The sequence below is a fragment of the Amblyomma maculatum genome, chromosome 8, assembly GCF_055883805.1.
Source record: "Amblyomma maculatum isolate TAMU_Amacu chromosome 8, ASM5588380v1, whole genome shotgun sequence".
Taxonomy (NCBI): domain Eukaryota; kingdom Metazoa; phylum Arthropoda; class Arachnida; order Ixodida; family Ixodidae; genus Amblyomma; species Amblyomma maculatum.
Window position 1 is genome coordinate 69,601,196 of NC_139351.1, and position 12,478 is coordinate 69,613,673.

A 12,478-nucleotide genomic window follows, 5' to 3' on the forward strand; every position below is an offset into this window, starting at 1 on the left:
TTGAAAAATGAATCGTTTCAAGTTTACAGCTTTCAAAGTTTCTACAACGTATGGCAAAAGTGTCTCTGGGAAATAACAGAGCTTGCGATTCAACTACGCATCTTTTTTTCCTCGCCAGAACATTTTTAACCGTATCTAGGGAAATCTAGGGAATTTTCAGTTACATTTTGGGGGAGAGGTGGCTTTTGCGGTTGGCAGCACTGCTGTGATAGCCTGCAACCAAAAAGAATCCTTCAGAAATGAGTGCCGTCCCTGTGTTACCTAGAGCCGCTTGATTTCAGGTAGCCTATTAGAATCTATTTGCGATCGAATTCGTCACCGATTGCTCCACTTCCGTTGTGACTGCCTGCAAAAAACTAGAACATGTTAAAGAAGGGCACCGACGCAGAATTCTCTAGTGCACTGTTATTGTCCGCAACTGAAAAGAATCGTCGTTGATGGGCAACGTCACAGATTTTCCACTGCTGCTATGATTGTCTGCAAGTAACTATAGTTCATTGCAGGTGGGCATCATTACAGATTTTCCACTTTCTCGTGACCTCGTGGCCTGTGACCAACTAGAATCCAATAGATGTGGGCATGGTTGCACATTGCTCCGATGCCGCTCGAATAGCCTGCAATGGAGTGGAATCTATTATACAGGCCATTCTTCACACATTTCTTCACTGCTGCTGTGATTGCCTCAATCCACAATAATCGTTTAGAAAAGGGTATCGTCAAAGAATTATGCACTGTGGCTTGAGCGCTTGCAACCAATAAGAATCTGTTTGTGGTGGGAGTCATCATGCACTTTTCTGCTGCCGCAATGATTGCCAGCAATGAACCAGAATCCATTATATATAGGTCTCGAGCTACCAATGGTTGCTAAGTGCGCCGTCTCAAGTTTTAAGTTTATTTCATGTGAGGTTCTAATATCATAATGCTTAGCAAGCAGCTACAGGCCTAGCATTTGCGTGCATGAAACATTCTTATATAACCTTTGCACTGTACCTCCTGCAATCGCCTAATAGGGAGCATATTCCTCTGCTGGCAACACCACCTTAAAGCGTTTCGAACGTGAAAATGCAAACCCATGCAACCAATAATTTTTATAAAGAAATTATTAAAAAAGTAACCGCTGGGCCCGGAGAGCACTGTGGTGCGGTACATCTCACGATGACGACACAAGCATGCAGCGGGGCTGCATGCACGTGCTGCAGTCCGGTTGAGTGTCAATCGCTGTCACGGCACCATCTGAATCATACTACTTGATGTCGGCGAGTGATCCTCAATGACACCGGGCATTGTAAGCCTGGACTCGTCATTCAGTTGCTATTAAAATGGAAAACAAACTGTACTTGGCATGCACGCCTAATGAGAGCAGAAAGAGCGACCGAACCTGAATGCAGTAAGTTACTACTGTGTGATATTCTTCAAGTCAGTTTGTCCTCACTCACCCTGATGGAAGTGCACGGCATCTATGAGGGCTACCGAATGTTACATTGGTTATACTGCTAGTCCAAATGCCCACTCTCACATCAATACCGACCCAAACCGCCGCCTCGCCGCAAGTGGGAATATTGTCCCACAGCAGGAATACACTTACCGCAGGGAAAATGTAATATCTTATCCACCGAATGACATTTGTAACGAACATGTTGATAACGGCTATCCATCATGAAGTTCAGCTGCTGTGTCGAAATTTGTTTACAGAAGGTGTACGTCCGCACCCTGGTGCGATAAGCGGACGATTGCTGACCAATTTTCACAAAGTACTCTTCGAACACTAAATCAAGTTTCAAGAGTACAACATAACATAGGCAGTGTCCAGTGTGCCATCTGATGGCGCTTTTAAACAACCTTTAAATATCGCCCGGTAGCGAAGCATATGTCAGCCCATCCCGTACCGTCTTCGCAGGATGTCGTTTGCTCATCGATTGTTAAACGCTACGCATAAAAGTGCTGGGCACCAGCCGCATTCCAAAAGTAGTCGACAAATTTGCAACGCTTCAGCACCAGAGGCTGTGCGTTTATCGCAATGGGGTCGCCCGCGAGGCTGGTGGATGAAGGCATTCTGGCCGTGCTCGGTCCCCAAGTCATCGATAGGCCTAAACTGTTTTACATCGAAATCGCAGTAGACTGCGCTTTGGGATTGGCAAACGCTGTAATAAATAGTGCACTTGTGGAACTGCATCATTCAGAACACAACAGTCATAGTAAAAGAAACGTGAAATATCGGCGTAACCTTAGTAACGGAGCTAGAGTCCGAGACCGGATGAGTTGCGCCACACCGGCAGCTAGTACGGAGCTATGAGCAGAGATTTGCTTGTATAGCAGTTGTCGCTCCTATCAGAAAATCATTGCAGATCTGCGATCCTCAGTATATTTTTTTACATTCCTTTATCCAAGGGCGTATTATTTAAAATTTCGAGAAATTTTAGCAAGCTTTTCAGACGGTGACCCAATGAGTTAGTCCAGTCGGCACAGACTGAGGCAGGCGGTTGAGCTTGTATCGCGGGCGGGAAGATGGTAGGCAGAGGATCAAATTTCTGCAATCGCCTGATACTCGCGAAGCCGAACTCCTCCACCACTAGCACCCTATGCTGATAACAATACCGTGTGATATGTTCTGAGAAAATATGTGTTCTTAAAGTCGGCAAGAAGTTGTGGGCCGGATTGAAGATTCAATTTGTCGCGAAGCTCCTTTGCCCTGGGAAATAAGTGGGAAATTACTATGCCATTATCGTTAAATAATTAGTGCATCCCATGAAATCTGGTGTCTCAATTTGTTTGTAACAATTCATCACAAACATGGAAAGGCCGAAAAGGGAGCATAGTTGCTCACTAACTGGTTTAAATAGGAGCATTTTTCAGCGCAAAATATGACTTAAAAAAAAAAATGCGATGATGAAATTTATTTAAAACAACTTCCAATTCTCAAATTAAAAAATTGATATTTTTAAATTTTACATTACACTGTGCCCCTAATTAAGGTCACAAACGGTGCTTGCAGGACGTGTTGTGTAGAAGGCTACATTAGGTATGTTGGCGGCTGCTCATACATAACAAAATATAGGGTAGTGAACAAAACATATATATGAGGCTTCCATTTCTAACTTTTTTTCTCCGCACTAATGGTATACAGAGAGAGCGCTCTAAGTACCTGTTTTTAACCACAGTGCACAAACAACTTGCGAAAATTTGCAATTGAAGGGCATAAAATATAGATCTCGTCGCTGCCTCAGAACCATGGTATTTTGAGGGGTGCGGTGGGTGTATGTTATGGCAGCTGATCACATCAAACGTTGCCATATTAAACTTTTATCAATTAATCCTCCGGGCAGGTGATGCTGGTACTCCTCGGTATATTAGTCGTATCCAGTTTTTTAGATGTGGAGATGTATTAAATGTGTATTCAATTGAATCGTGCAGAGTAAATAACCATTTATTTCATATCTTGTTTCCGTCACGATTTTGTATCTCACTTTTCTGTTTTTTAACATTGCAGAACAAATCTGACGCATGTGGCCAGCGGAGGAGTTCAAGGGCCACCCCACAAGAGGTAAATACTACTCAGAGCGTTGTCTTTACAAAAGCTTAACGCTAACAAAATTCACGGCCACCATGAGTACTAAACAGTGCATGTAGCATGCACTAACTTTTGTCTCAAGCTATTTTTGTTTGTTCTTGCTTTTTATTGAGCCAAAGGCAGGTCTCAAGGAACTATGGGCGATCAGCCGCCAACTTCTGTGCAACTTCTTACACTTTCGTGCTTTGTATGTATAGCTGTATTTAGATACCTAAATGTTACGTTTTGTTTAGAGGTCTAGTAAAAGGGAACTAAGATTTTGATTTTAAACTCATTTACTTGACACCTTCAATAACATTGTGAGCACTTCCACAGGTTTCTGCATCTAGCTCGAATAGACCAGAAAACTAAGTACATTAATTTTGTTGGAGTGAAAGGCTTAGTTAATACCTCCACATTTACGTGTTTGTTTACCACTAAATTCTTTTTTTTTTTCAATATTGCACACGGAAAGTGTCCATTTATCCCTCTACCACTTTTGGAGGATATCGAAAAGTGAAGTAGTGAAACCAATATATGTGCAACACCTTGTCTTGAAGTGGAGAGTACGTTTTGGCAAAGGATACCGCATTTTTCAAAAAAGCGCACTTAAAATATGCATTTCACGGATGCTATTGCAATAGGAGGACTATGAATAGTACTAGTGAGATACGGTTTGCTCAGATCACCACATCTTGCAAAATAAGCGATACAAATGACTCCTCAAAAATGGTCGTGTCAGCCATTGCTAATCGCCTCTCAGACTAGTAATGATAATCGCTGTAAATAAATCTGACCTGTCGAACAGCTTATCCATTTCAGCACACGACTGAAATACCAAAGATGCACGAAACATGATTGGCTAGCTCCCACTCAGTACTGGCGATAGCATCACTGCCCTCGGAAAATATTCACTACGACAACCTGGAGGTAATATACAGGATGCAAAGCCGCCGCTGTTGTGTTCTATGTGGTCGTCTTGGCTTTCGTGTGAAATTTAAAAACATCACTGATTGTAATAACTTCATTTTGCGTGAAACACAGATACCAGATAAATAGAAAATGCAGGCGGAAACACGATCGCCCGTGATTCATCCTGTGAGCCTCTTTGGTTCGACCGCTTGTGTTTTGCGAAAAAGTATATTAATAACATAACTGGGTATAAGTGGGTTCATAAGCTTTATTGCGGTATTAAACACGGCAGGTATGGCGGTTTGACAAAGGCATGATCCATAGCTTGGTGACCTAGAGGCGCACCTGGAAGGACACCACGTTGTGGTACCTTGTTATTTCGTATGTGTCCTACCTGCATTCAGAATTCGGAACGGCGTCCTGTACAAAAAGAACTCCGAAATCTGCCAAATATTCTGGCTTCTTGTTGTGTCGGAATATCTGCGCAGTGAGATCCGGAAGATTGCCATGAAGATCTTACAGCTGGTCATCTTGGTTACAGCCGCACAATTTCACGTATTCGGGAAATTAATGGGGGAAACTCACTGAGTATGTGCGTCTGTAGACAAGAAGATGTCGCGAATGCCATCGACGGAAGATGCCACCCACAAGCCCGTCTGGCCTCCTTCAGCCAATCGAACCGCCGAGTGCCACGTTTCACAAAATAGGAACGGATTTTCTGGGTGAGGTTTCCCCGTGCAGGTCCGTAACAAATACATAACCATAGCGACTGACTGCCTCACTGGCTATGCGAATTCCCGCGCAGTTCCGTCTGCGAAGGTTGTGGTGGCAGCCAAAATTTTCTTCGCGTGTATTGTCTAGCGCCATAAGCACAGTGAGTTTTGATGACTGACCGGGGCACTGCATTTTTGGCACTCCTACTAGAGATCTTGAGTCAGCTGTGCCAGCCACCACCGAACTACTGCGTGTCATCCGCAAACCAATGGGCTGACCAAGAGGCCAATATGATCGACATGTACTTGGACGCCGATCATCGGAATTGGGACGAGCTGTGTTACCTTGTGTTGCATTCGCTTATAATAATGGAGTCCAGGAGACAACACGTACGTCAGCGTTCGAACTGATACACGACAGAAGGTTCACTACAATGCTCGATGCGCTTATGATGCTCGACTGGTATACGACCGTGTAGAAGATGTTCGACAGCTGCAGGACTCAATACGTAGTACCAATAACGTACCGACGCTCATCGCGACAATTTGCGCTGACGTCACGTTGATTTTTGGTATGTTGATAAGGTCTGGGTCGGAACACTAGTTCACCGTTGAGGCCCGTCGGAAAAAGCTTATGGAGCGCTATATTGGAACGAACAAGGCTATTCGTCTCATTGGGGACCTCCACTACGAGGTGCTCGCCAGCGGAAGCCGACCATCATCACGGCTTTCCTCACTTCCTGAAGCTGTTCATGTAGTTCAGCCTAAGCCGTATTACGTGTGACCATAGAGGAGCTCTTCCATGTTTTCTCCCCTGCACCTTCATCGGAAAGCAACACGTGTAGACACTACGCGTGCTTGTGCGGGTGATTTCCTTTTTTTTTGAGCTTAGCATCGGGACGATGCACCTTTTGAAAGGGAGGCAGTGCAGCGTTCGAAAAAGCGCGATCACTTCGACGAAGACGGCGCTACGGCTGTGGCAGGCGTTTTTGTAGTGGGCGATTTTAATGTAGATATAAAGACAAACAAGAATTGCTTACCACTTATGCCGGAGAAAATCCCGTTCCACTCGCTCGTAGCGCCTCCTACGTCTGTGACAACCTCGCGAAATACTTGTATAGACCTCGGATTTGAGAACAAGACATTGGTGCAGCAAGTCGAGCATATATCAATCTACTTCTAGGATTTCATGAACATACATCAATCTACTTCGAGGACAAGCTTTTTTTCATGACAATCAAGAACTGTCAGTGGAATGTTTCTTGAAGAAGTAATATGTGTAAAATATAAACGTTGTCTGTAATTCTACATACATCTCTTGCTCAAATGCTTTACCTCAACCTATCGAGAAGCTGAAACAGCTGATGAGCTGCACTAAAATGTCGCATTAGGATCTAATGTATTTATTTGCAAATTGTTTTTAGTATTTTTGAAACATTTTATACTGAACATGTTGATTTTGTGGTGACTAAAAACCTGTCTTTCCAGAAATTCTGTTTAACTGCCCGGCTGCTTGGGCAGTTCTTATTCTGCGCTTGTTATTCATCAAAATTTAATGCTTTGCCTACTCTGTTCACTCAATAAAGTGACCGAGCATGCAATGTGTCGTGCTATGTGAAAGTGTTAGCACTGGGGAAAAAATGGTAAGCGGATGTAGCAGCTAGTCTGACGCACAACCACGTGCGCTGGTTTCTCAGTGGGAAGAAAGCTGAAGAATTTTCTACTTTCGCTTTGACTGATTATGTGCCAGGGCGGAGTAGGTTTTTTTATGAGTAGTATAGTACTACTATTCTGATACTGATCCCCAAGCCATGCTTTTCTTTCTTTCCGCAGGATCACCACAGTCGGCTCGTCGTGAATTACGACCAACAATGCGACCGGACCTTTCAAGGAATCCTACGTCCCGTCCAACCAGCTTAACTCCTCCTGGTTCTCCACTTCGAAGTGCCTCACCTGGTGTTTCCCCACCTCGCGGATATCCGCCTGGCTTCTCCCCACCTCATGCCTCCTCGCCTCTTAGTTCCTCGTCATCTGGCTCTCCGCTTCAGGGTTTTCCAACAGTGGAATCCTTGGCCATTGCCTCCCCTTCTCTTGATACACCGTCTGTACCTCCTAGGCGAAGAGCTCCACATCGTCATCTCACCTGGCCGATTGGTTCAGCGCCTCGCCCTTATTCTCGACAATCCTCAGCGCCTAACCTTAGAAAGGGTAGCTCCGCGACCGTACCTGCTAGGTGGGACTCATCGAACTCTGACGTTTTCTACTCTACAACATCATCATCTTCCAGCTCATCAGGTAGTTCTTATCTTTTTCCGCAACCATCACCGCCGCGTTCGTCAAGAATGCAACCCAGCAGTCAGGAACCTTTTCAACATAATCAAGCTGCTCAGAATTCACACCACCAGTCACCATATCCTTCACAGCCACATATTCCGCCGGGTCAGGTTCAGCCTCCTTACAGGTACAGACCGATGAGATAAACGTTTTTCTGCCTGGGGTGCCAATTGAAATTTACCGTTTTTTTTAACCGTTATGCAGCGAATCAATAAACTAAGTTTGGGTCCTAGATATATACGCCTCTGCACACTTATATCTCCTGACTACCAACATCATTGAAGAAATGCTAGCGTACTTGCCTTTACTAGACTGAAACATCAGTTTCCGCCGACCGCATAGTATTTTCTCCCATCCACTATTGAGCTTTTTCCCAAATACCGCATGAAAAGAAATTCCTTTCGCTGACATTTTTCCTTAAAGCACGTTTTCATTGCAGAATCGGGGAACACCGATTGCTGAACTTTCTAATTTTAGCCTGCCGTGAGGTTAATGATATCTTCATTAAGAAGGTTCCGCACAGAAATCATGTTAAAAAAACTATTAGTTAATTACTGAACACTTAGATGCAGCTGCAAGGTGTACCTTTCTATTTGCAAGCTTTTGGGTATCTAAATTTAATTTCATGTCTTTCCCTGCACTCGACACGCTTTGCAACACGAGCTAGTTTATTTTACGTTTAGTCTACGCTGGAGAGCTTGACCATTGTTTTACATAATTTAGCCGCTCATGCACACGGTCGTTCACTTTTAAAGGATATTTAAACATTCAGAATAAACCGAAAATTCAAATGTATGCAGCATTTTGTTATAGGCGATTTCGCTCCATTGTGATAGGCGCTATTTAACATAATTAGTTGGACATGAACCTGGATCACAAGATCTTCTTTACAATTTTCTAGTGGTAAGCCGCGCTCCAAAGCCCCTGAACACTGACACCAGCTTTCTTGGCCTGAGTGTGTCGCCTGCTCCGCATTTATCTCAATTCCTACGCCTAGTCGGTGTATGCGCCTAGTAGCTGACGCTGAATTTGACGTCCCTGTTTTTACCAGTGCCCCAGTTTTCATTTACAGAACTTAAGCAGGCTGACGGCATTTCATCTGGCTGTTTCCTAGAATCAAATAGTTTTTCTAATACAAAGAACTACTGCTTTTGTTGGCTCATTCATTGCAAAGTTGCCTAAGATATCTGATAATAGAAAAGTTGTCAGGTCTTGGTACCAAAACAAAGAAACCCCTCAGGCTGTATCCAAAGAAACAGCATGTAATGCCACAGTATTTGGTTGTACTGCCTTATATTCAGCAGCAAAAAGTTACATTAAACAATATACGCCACTTTTGTGTCCAGCTGCCGTTCCTTGACAACGTTGTTGCGAGATGAGGAATTATTTTTCTGCTTGGGTACTCATCCGGAAAAACAGTAAATAAATGGCCAGACCACAGAGGCCGAACAGCCACCACTCGTAAATTGAGGTATATTTAGGTTTCACCGTAAAGATAACTTTCAACATGCGTGAGAGATTGCGCTGCATGGTATTCCGAGTGCAATTTCACTTGTGTAGAAAGTAACATCATGCACCATAAGGAACTGTTCAATTATACATTTTTACAAGAAAATGACAGTACCCGAATTTTTGTTTACGAACTCCATAACCAGGTTATCAAAATTGCAAAAACATGGTTAGCCTTTTGACGCTCAGCGTTCAAACTGCGATCTTCCTGTAAACATCAGAAGCATGTAGTTCCTAACACTTGGAATGGCCAAGCCGAAAAACCATTGAAATTGTTAAGCTGCTTACAAGGAAGTTACGCTGCAGTTAGACTGCTGAGGAAGTTACGATAGCGCTAGCTGGTGTAGTAACGGGAGCCAAGTTCATAAATAGCGACAGCAAAACTGCCATCCGAAAGTTTGGAAAGGGGAAGATATCGCCGGAGACAGCCAAAATCCTCACTCAAAGAACGCTGAATAGGAAACTTTAGTTATTTTTTTTTATTTCAAACACAACAAAACCAACACAGGGAGCATTGCAACAAGTATCTGGATCCCTAGCTCGCAGGCTAGTTGGGATCCATGCACAAAATGTTCAAAAGAAATTATTTAGTAGACAGCACAGACATTTGGCAAAATTTCAAAAGGAGTAAAAGAGTCACAACCTATTGTAATAGTACGACTTTAGTAGTGCAGAGAAGTTGGCGGTTTGCTTTATTTCTATAGGGATTTTATTCTACATTGTAGTCCCTACAGACAGAAGAGTTCTTTTTCTATACACATTTTTGCTAACAGGGATGAGAAAATTGTTTTTCGCTGCGCTTCGTGATTTGTAATGTGAGGAGACAAAGTGAGATGAGGGTAAAGGATAGTTGCTGGGGATCGAACGGTGCACCATTATTGCAGTTTTATGCTGAATTATTAGATCAAGGGGAAGCATCTTTAAAGATTTGAAGAGAGGCGTCGTATGGGCACGGTAACTGGAATATGATATGAACAGAATTGCTCTTTTTTGAATTTTGAAAAGGGGTTCTAAATATGTCGGATAGATATGGCCCCAAGATTCAACACAATATGACAGGTGACTGTGAAATAAAGAATTTGGACACCCGCTCACGCTGCCGTCCCTGGTAACGGGGCGGCTCACGAGCAAGCCCGAGCCCTCTACTTCTGTGTAGCCGTCGAGCACCCGAACACTGGGCATACGACGAACGTCTGGAAAATACGGGGAAATCATCGACCATTATAAATTGAGACGTAGACTAGTACCCTCCCCCCCCCTCGGATTTTAGCCTAAATAATAGAGCAGCTGTCCTGGGGAAGCGACTACAAACCTTCAAAAAAGCCTTCATGAACCCGGTCTGGGCATTTCACGTGCTACCAGACCTTAGGGACAAGGATCTGTGCAAACACTGTAGGGGGAGAGGGAGTCTCGACTACATAATTTGGGAGTGGCCTCAATCTCCAGGGTAGGACAAAATATAACAAGTAGAGAAGCCTAGGTGGGATACCCTGCTGCGAAGCGCGGACCCTGCTACCCAGCACCGCACTATCCATCTGGCGGAAGATCGGCGGGCGCACGACTCTCCGTCTGCCCCGCCACGAGTGCGGGGGCGGGGAAGAGGACGGCCATTTCCAATGGAAATAAAAGTTGTGCAATCAATTAATCATTTATCGTTGCGCTTGCCTTTGCTCAATTGTCAGCAGTGTCGCATGCCTGATAACTAGTTCCAATTAGTGACGCCAGCACATGGTGACTCCATCGGCCGTGACGTCATGACTGGATGTCACACCATCATGACGCCACATCCGGCCATGTCTAATAACCGGAAATGCGCAAAAGGGATGTTTCTTGTCATCTCTCTTGATGCTGCACATACATGACGTTGGATTAGGGTGTCTAGACACCCTAGTTGGATAAAGGCACAGCACCTTTGTTAATTTCGTATGCGTAGCAGTGTATGCTGCTTATTTGGTTTTACGTTACCTCTGCAGTGAAGATGGGACGGATTGGGTGCCTTCGGAGAAATTCAACATATGCAGGAGACATTTACTCAGGAATGAAAAATCGAAAAAAGTTGTTCGCTCGACAGCCCCCCCAAACGTTCCCCTAGGCCTACAAAAAGTAAAATCAAGTGGTTGTTCCTGACGCTATCGCAGGCATCACCTTAAGATGCAAGAATGCAGAGCAATCCGGGCCGTTTACTATATTGCGGAAAGCTATCAATGCAAAAGTCAAAGTGCTCAGCCACCTGGTAAATATATTTCTTACCTTTAATTTGATAGTTTTCTATGTCGCACTGATACATGTCTGCGCAACGCACAGGGCTGTTACTTCCACCTAACCATACAATATTATCTATTTCACGTCATGCACATGACCTGCATCAAAAAGATTCAATCTTTCCCTGATGTTTGAGCCCCGAAAAAGATTTCCAGTACCATTATTAGCTCAAATTCTCGCCTCTACAATCATCGGCACACCGCTAGCAGACGCCACCACTACGGAGACGCGCAGGGAGCCTTCCGGGGCTAAACACAGCCTTGACGATGGCGGCGTCTAGCGGGTGCAGGGTGCTTATGGAGTTTATTCACGTGACGTCACTGCTGCTTTAATAGCAACCATGGCACGCACAACGCAACATGAGAGAGGAAGAAACAAAGACAGAGAGAGGGCCTATGGCGAATCAAGGTACGGCGTCGGTGAAATCCGAGCTCTGGGCCCGTATTCCGAGTTTGCGTCGCTGTCGAAGTGTCGCTGTTGGCAACATCCAGTTCCGTGTTTCGACTAATCAGATGAATCGAGGTCACGTGATACAGCGACACTTCGACAACGACGTCAACTTGGAATAGAGGCCCAGGATATTTTTCTCAATCTCTTATTAGATGTTATAATATTAGAGAAGTGTGAGCATGGTGTCGTTTCATCTAAGCTTACCTTTTCGGTCCAAATCCGACGCACAACAGCGCCGTGTAGAGAAATTTTAATTAATCTGCTTACTGGCATGATGTGGGTTGAATAAGACCATCACCAGTTTTGTTGCACCTAATATATGAAAATATTAACATGGATAAACTGTTTGTGTGTCCGGAATGTATATTTCCTTAGATAAACAATTGCTTGTTCAAGAGCACTTTCCCAAAGGCGTTGATCAGGAGTTAATATTCAATCTATTGGGGTAGACAAAAAATGTGCTAGTATACAGATATCTGATAAATTTTTTTTAATTGTAGAGTATCTGAGGTAAGTGGATGGAACAAGCAGCTGTTCAGCGCCATGCGTCCTGGGCAATAGTATTTTTCCGCTGCCGGAAATTGTACATTTCATAATGAGTAGATATTGTCATTGGTTTACGGTGCGTTACGATAAATTATTTTAGTCGTAAAAGCAGCAGAATGTATCGGAGAAGAATTTACATATCAATGTCAGTAAACTCTCAACCCATTTATCAGACTAAAAAACAAACACCACCAATAGACAGCTC